This window comes from Martes martes, assembly GCF_963455335.1.
Source record: "Martes martes genome assembly, chromosome: 6".
Taxonomy (NCBI): Eukaryota; Metazoa; Chordata; class Mammalia; order Carnivora; family Mustelidae; genus Martes; species Martes martes.
The window spans coordinates 130771534-130779510 of record NC_137893.1 but is presented as its reverse complement, the minus strand read 5'-3'; the positions used below and the strand labels follow the sequence as shown (position 1 = coordinate 130779510).

General features: G+C 39.6%; 1 pseudogene across 1 annotated transcript; it reads right to left on the bottom strand.

The window, feature by feature from the left end:
* Positions 1–5194: 5194 nt before the first annotated feature.
* Positions 5195–5847, bottom strand: LOC308344412 (protein PIMREG-like; annotated as a pseudogene). The gene has a single exon. The product of its transcript is annotated as a protein PIMREG-like (transcript).
* Between the last annotated feature and the right edge of the window lie 2130 nt (positions 5848–7977).

The following is a 7977-nucleotide window of genomic DNA, read 5'->3' as shown; positions in this document are numbered from 1 at the left end:
AATTAACTCATTTCGCCATCATCTTTGTTTGACAAGCATTTTTCTTCCAGGCACTGTACAACATACAGGTAATTAATCAGTTATCAGTTATGTCCTCTTCTCTCAAGGAGGCCACTGTTGGTCAGGCTAAGCACTGAATGAACATACATATCCACAAGAATGTAAAGGTTGTAGTATGAAGGAATCCAGGAATCATCCCTTTAATACCCTTCATATATTCAGAAGGGAATATTAGAGGGCATCTTGCTCCTCTAAAGAGTACCATATGTAATCTGCGTGCTCAATTTCTCCACCTTAGCTTGTTGGCCCCTGTGTCTGACCCTACTTGATTGTCACTACCTTGCATCAAGGAATCTGCTGATGTTCTTTTAAGACATCTTTCACTACTAGGAAAAAAAACAAACCTGCACAGGGCGATATCAGGTAATTACAGAGCATAGACAAGTATCTCATGTTGTCCAATTCCCATCTTTCAACGCTGCTTGTGGACTACAGATGACTACCGCATGTTACCACAGGGGGTTTTCAAAATATAGACTCTTAGAGAATTTGGCACATTGCTTGTAATAATATTGATGTTACTACTTTTAAAGATTCCTCTATGTCTGAACGTTCGTTTATTCATTTAAAAATTCTATTGACTTTGTGTAAGTAGCTCCTACAAATTCCAAAAACAGATTTTGCCTTCTAAACACACAGGCGTATGTATAGTTTTTAAATCAGCTGCTGAAATTTAAAAACTGGAATACCCATGTATGGGATGTGTGGTTCAGATTAACAGGGAGGGAATTTTGACTGAAATAGAGTAACACCTCTCCTTAAAATGATCCTCAAACCTCATTGATATGAAAAGCAAATACATAATACCAGTTACAGTGATTAAGAGTGGACCATATCAAAGCAATTTCCTTCTGAGAATTGATTTGGCATTCATTTATATGACTGATGTTTCTCACTAACAGAACCAATACATAAATAAGATAGATTTTTAACTGACCAATGCTCCTAGAAATCCCAACACTTGGAATCTAGGTATTTCCAAGTGTTGAACATTTCCATCATCTCTGCTTTTTTCTGGGCAGCAGTTGTCAAAAATAATTGACTTCTCTTGAGTCACCTGAGACAAAGAAGTGCCCTCTTAGAAAATGAGAACAAAGGAGATTGGTAACCACCTGGGTGAACCGAGTAAGTACTTGTGATGAAATGAGTAAGGAGAGCAGTCAGTGAACAAGAGAAAAGGTGTTTGATTCCTGACCTGGATGACCCTGATGTCAGGAGACCATTAAAGGAGCTTCTTCCACAAGAGTTTGCTTAATACCAATTATTCCAATTTTTTTTTTCATTACTTTTCTCTCCTTTCAGTACTAGAGGGCTAAGTGACTTTTCTATAAAAAGAGAAAAGATGAAAAATTTTAACATGAAGACAACATTTAAAAACTTACTTTAAGAACATATTTTTATGACTCCTTTGTAAACTTGGACATGGTGAGTTTTGGTTTAAAAATAAAGGCATTTTTGCTGAATTAGTTAAGCCGGATATTTTTCTTGTTTGTTTACTTATTTTGACCACTTTCCTCATAAAAATGTTAAATCTGTGAGAGGAGAAACCCTGTCTGTCCTGTTTCACCATAAAATTCTTGATAGAACAGCACCTTGTTCATAAGGAGATTGTCAACAAATATTTGTTAAATGGCTATGGATGAATAAATGAAAGAATTGATTAATTAATCCTTAATTTTGAAGCATGTCCTCATTTTTTAAAAGATTTTATTTATTTATTTGATGGGGCGCCTGGGTGGCTCAGTGGGTTAAAGCCTCTGCCTTCGGCTCAGGTCATGGTCTCGGTGTCCTGGGATCGAGCCCCGCATCGGGCTCTCTGCTCAGCAGGGATCCTGCTTCCTCCTCTCTCTCTGCCTGCTTCTCTGCCTACTTCTCTGCCTACTTGTGATCTCTGTCAAATAAATAAATAAAATCTTAAAAAAAAAAGATTGTATTTATTTATTTGAGAGAGAGAATGAGAGAGAGACAGCATTGTGGGGGGAGGGTCAGAAGGAGAAGCAGACTCCCTGCTGAGCAAGGAGGCCAATGCCTGACTTGATCCTGGGACTCCTGGATCATGACCTGAGCTGAAGGCAGTCACTTAACCAAATGAGCCACCCAGGTGCTCCTGTCCTCATTTTTCAAGTAATGTATTCTGAATTTCTATCCACAAAATACAGAAGGCACTAATGCACTATTGCATTAATGCCAGATTTCCTTTCTAGAATATATTGTAAATGTTCTGTGTAACATTCTTAATGGTGTATTACAGTTAGAATGATACTGAAAAAAGTTATAATCATAAATAAGCGTTATGGTGGTTAAATAGAGATAGAAGTGTGATTTGCATTTTTTATGCATCTCAAATGCAAATGCTCTTGCATTTATGAAGCATCAAGAGAAACTAATGCAGAATCATGCAGGAGCTTGATTATTTTTTAAAAGATTATCCAGGTAATTGTAAATTAATTGTGCAACTAAAACTATTCAAAATGGCAGGGTTTGCTCTTTATCACAGAGGTGAGCAAAGGCTTTTGTTAGGTTCATCTTCTCTATCCCCTGAGCTCATCTCTCACCTCTCTTTAATTTGGGTGGGTAATTGCTTCATAGAGCACAACTTTTCCCTTTTCTTAGATATAGCTTGAGGCAACGGGTCCTGAATCATTCAGAATATCAATTTGGATTTCAGAAAATGCATTCATGTATAGTCTGAAGATAATTTTGTAAAGGAAGTTGGAAAAAATATAATGGACCAAATACATAAAGACTATGATTTTATCTGTGGTTCTAGAGATTCTATCCATGGTTCTAGAGCTGATTACCAAATCAATGGTGGCTGAAATCCAAACACCATCACCATCCTCACTTCTGCTTCTTCCACTTTTCCTTAATTGGGTCCCAGGATGAGAAGAATGACCTGCTGACCAACAGTTCACAATGGGGCAATGTTTTACAATGAAGCAAACTCAGAAGTAAGCCTTGGGTGATCCTGTGATGCCATGGGAACAATCCAAGACAGTGAGGCCTAGGATAAAGCAGGTCATTTTCCCAAGTGGTGGCTCAAGGAAAGGTAAAGAGTAGGGCCTAAGTCGGACAAATAGCAATGGGCTTCTGAGCTTTAGAGGTCATGCCTATTAAGGCAAAACTCCCACTTCTACCACCAGCAGGATACACACTTAGAAAGTATTTTTACTGTTCATTCTTCTTAGATGTCACTCGCATGAAAATGACATGTGTGGAGGATTCAGTGTCTGCATAACACCATAGTTTTCTCTCTACTGCTTAGAAATTGTCTTACCCAGGACATATGATGAGCCAGGTTTCCTGACACTGCAACTTTCCTTGAAGATCCCTGCAAATTACTATGAAGGAAAGAAAAATTTCTTTAGATATAACTTTCAAATCCTATTCTGATGTTTGGCTTGGTCATTCTTAACCAGATTTCACTTAGGAATTTCTGTGTAGGGTGTATAAATGGATGTATCCTTGAAGTTTCTCAGTGAATTTGGGAAAGGAACTAATGGATGGTCACACATGGTTGAGAAATACTGTTTTAAGATCACACAAAATACCACTAACCATAAATTAATTTCATAGAAATAATGACCAGTACTTTAAGAGGAGACCTAGTGAGATAGACAGTAGGATAGTGAACAGAAAGATTGTTGCATTTACATAATGAACTTGTAATGATATTGTTATAATAATCCCTACCATATATAGAGTACTCACTAAGTGTTAAGGACCAAGACTAGTCATAAGTACATAATCTCATTTAAATGCTATTTTGGTGAGAGGTAGGAGGGTTGTCTCTATGTCATATAGAAAGAGCTTAAATGACTTGGCTAGGGAAAGAAATCTAGCAGGTGATGAAAATAGATTCAAGAGCAAGTTTGACTGCACTCAAATCTTTACACGCTCTTTCCTTACACATACATTCTCCCAGTGTCTTTTTTGCAGAGATGAACAAAGTCAGCATAGAACAATGTCATACCAAGGACATACCCAAGTCATGAATATGAGCTCTGGTTAAGAGACAAGTGATACATTAATCAGTAGGTATATGTACAGTCACCATGTTTTCTCAACTAAAAATTGAGCCACACTTACTGAAAATAGGACAGAGTATTTTGTTTTATTCTATTTATTTTATTTTATTTTTTATTTTATTTTTATGGAAGAAGAATCTTTATTATGAAACAACAGTGTTATCTAGGGAGGTCACATTCTGGTTTCTTTCTAATAAAATGACAAAGCAAATTTCTTAAGTAAGTCACTGAGAGCAGAAATCACTACTCAGTAGTGTTAGCCTTCCTTGCACACCCACAGTGCCCTATGCTGCGTATAAATCAGTACCAGTGGGCCCAGTGTCTTAGGGCCCAGAAATCTCTTCTATCTCATCTTGTGGAGCTCTGGTTGGGCGGGAAGGGACAGGAGCTGTTGCTTAGAGCCTGGGCACTGGCAACATAGGACGTGATTCCTGAAATATCCCACTCTTGGGTACATAACTCAGAGTTCCCCAATACATTCTTGTGTCTGTGCTTCATGCTGCAAATGTGACAGCAACAAGGCTGAAGTGTGGGATGAATTCCTAAGTCACTCTCAGGCTAGGTCAGCAGGTCACTGGCAGGACCAGATGTGACTGGAGTAGGAGAGTAGCGCCTCTGAGCAGTGTCCACCTGGATCCTTGTTAGCAGTGGTCCAAGGGCACTGCCAATTCCTGGGGCTTCTTCAGAAACTCATGGGGATGTACAGATCTGATGTGATGGCATGGTGGTCAGATGTGGCTTGTGTCCTACAATACAGAGCTCCCTTCTGGCCCCTCACTGTGCTCAAAGCAGAGGGAGTGAGGGATACCATAATCTCCCCTCCAAAATGTGGAGCTGGAAGGTGGCTCCAGCTATTGGGTGCCTGGTACCCTCAGTTAATGATGGGGTCAATGAAGTCCAGGCAGATGAGACTTGCACACTTTCCACTCTGCTTGGTCCATCAGCTCTGTGAGGTTTTTTGGAAAAGACTCCTTTCTTGCACATGTTCATGCATGAAAAAAAGGGAGAAGAAGAACCCTAGAAAGGTGTTTGGGAGGAGGGCATTACCTAAAGGCACTTTCCTCAGTCACAAATGAAACAAACAGTCGTGTTCCTGTTCTCTTCAGTCACATGGCCTCAGCTAGTCCTTGTGACAGCTTCTGGAGATGTTGAATTCCAGTTCCAACAGGCTCTAGGTCACCATCATACTCACTGGGAGAGCAGAGGGGCTCTGTCAAGGAGTAGGGGCTCTGGAAGGCAGTGTCCCTCCTGGAGGGAGGTTGCAGTGGGTATGCACAGGAGCCCATGTGGACAGAGTGGGTGATACTCCGTCATCCACGGGTCCAGGTTTGAGTAGGCATGGGCAGCTCCAGACAGCTGGGTACTCTTCTGGCTCAGTCTGTGAACAGGGAGCTATTGCCCTTCTGTGCCCCTCTCCTCCTCCTCCCGGCTCTCACTTGGGTTACCACCAGCCACTTGGTGCCACTTTGGCAGGACTTCTGGATTCTCTGGGACATGCCACCCAACACATTCTTAGCTGAAGAAGTCACAGCCTGGAGGCCATGGCTCTGGTGTTTCCAGGAATTTCTAGGGGGCTCTTGCCCAGAGGTTGAGGTTAACTGCTCTCAAGGGACAACCTCCCCTAGAAATGGCTGTATAGGGAGCCCATGGTCCCACTGGAGGTCTCCAGATGGCCGACCTTATTCTCCTCCAGTCGTTCTTGGTGCTGGAGAGTCCTCTGGCACATGGAGGCCCCCACTCCCAGAAACCTAGAAGCCATCTGCCTGGTCAAGATTCTATTCAGCCCACCAGACCCCAACCCTTAGCACTGCCTAGCCACCCAGCATAGCTGCTCAGTTCCCACCCCACCCAGGACACAGTATTTTAAATCAGTTATGGATGTTCTAGGGAACACAGTCAACATAAATTAAGTACATGACAAGTAGTGTATGGGAGCAAGAGACCCCAGATAGAAGGGAGATCAGTAGATAAAGAGAACATTTGAAGCTGATGGTCAGTCAGGATTATGGGAAAGATGGGAAGCAGGTTGACTTGAAATACCTTGGCATCTTACAGTCTCCCAGTATTCTCTAGAAAAGCCTAAAACCAGAACAGAATATATTTTTTTTCTCATAAGTCCTTAAATTTTTTTTCACACTGAATTCTCTGAGAACATTTAATTCTGATACATTGGGTTTATATGGTTTGAAAAGCTAAACGAAACGAGGACTATGCTGAAATTGTATTGCTTTAGAATGAGGTGAAATGCATTTTACACAAAACAAAGCTGCTTGAAAACAACATAAAAGTGTAATTTTCTACGAAGTTGTCTGAGGTATGAAGTGATATGGAAAATGGATATCATATAACCTTATTCTGTTTATCAATATATAATTATGAAGTAATTTACAATAATGCAGTTATTGATTTAACTTCATCCATGTGCCTTCGGAGGATATTTATACTTTAGGAATGAAATTTAACTAAGTTATTGGATGAAAATTGCCACTGAGCCATCCTAATTAGAAAACAGATGCTGATGTGCAGATCATGTTTTATCCTGGCCCTCCCCTGATCCCAATATAGTTGCCTTCTTAATAGATGGATGTTACTGTGGCTTAACAACTGGGAATAGCTCACATCAGTTCAATTGAGGTGAGCCTCCTGCTTCTGCACGTGGTAAGTAGGAAAAAATTCTATATTTCCCCTGAAATCCTCTGATATCTCACAAAATCGAAGAGTAACATTGTTAACAGCTGGACTGCTAAGTTGGAAAAGATGGAGATATATGTGTGGGCTTGTCTCATTAGTGGATTCACCATAAACTCAATACTCATAAAAGAAAAAGAAAAAAAAAAGAAGGAAGGAAGGAAGGGGAGAAAGAGGAGAGAAGAAAGAAAAGGAGGAAGAAGGAACAAAGGACTGGAGGAAAGGAAGTGAGAAGAGAAGAAACAAAGAAAGAAAAACCTATTTGTATTTCAAAGAAAAGAAAACACATGGTCCGACATATGTAATCATAGCTCACTTTGAATAATAATAATTAAATAAAGATAATATATAGTATTTGTTGGTTATAACCAAGTGCAAGGATCTCCCTATTAGGCACTAATTTACTTACTCTTTGAGGGAGGTATCATTACCCTTCTTTTGCAGTTGAGAGGACCAAAACTCAGAAGGATTAAAAGCATAAATACAGGATCTGAATCCAAGCAGTCTGATTGTAAATTCTATACCTTTAGTCACCAAGCATTAGTACCTCAGTATACTTTATATTTAGTTGGAAACAGAAGTACAAATAAAAATAAAACTGGAGGGACAAATTAGAAATTGAGTGCAAATTACTCCTGAAGTTTGAAGATAGCTGGCAAACAGAACTTGAGATTTACAGCCCAACCGTTCCATTTCCCTGGTGTCTTCAATATACAAATATATCACCAGGTACCCAGCAGAAAACAGGCATAATGATTGACCTGGAGTGTAGAGATATATGCATTGTGAAATAACCAAAATATTTTCTCCTTACAAATTGAGAACAATGATGCATTAGGGATTTAACTTTACAGTTCATATAATGGATTCTAACAAGCAAGCTAAAATTTAGGTCCATAAATGCAATAACTTAAATCAAAACAATAACTTAAGTGAATCCCTGGAGTGCCAGGGGTATCTATTCTAAAGTGAAAGGGTCCAGTCAAGCATCATTCTGAATTTAATTTTTTTATTGCCCTAAAATTATGTTGTCACATTTTTGTTGTATCTGGGAAACTCAGATTTATAAGTTCAGATCAAATCCGTGGGGGACAAGAATTACCTTATGCTCCCAACCATTAAGAATACAACCAGAATGGAAGAGGAATAACAGTTGTTCTGATGAATAAATGCATGGGTTTTTAAATAAGATGACTCAGCA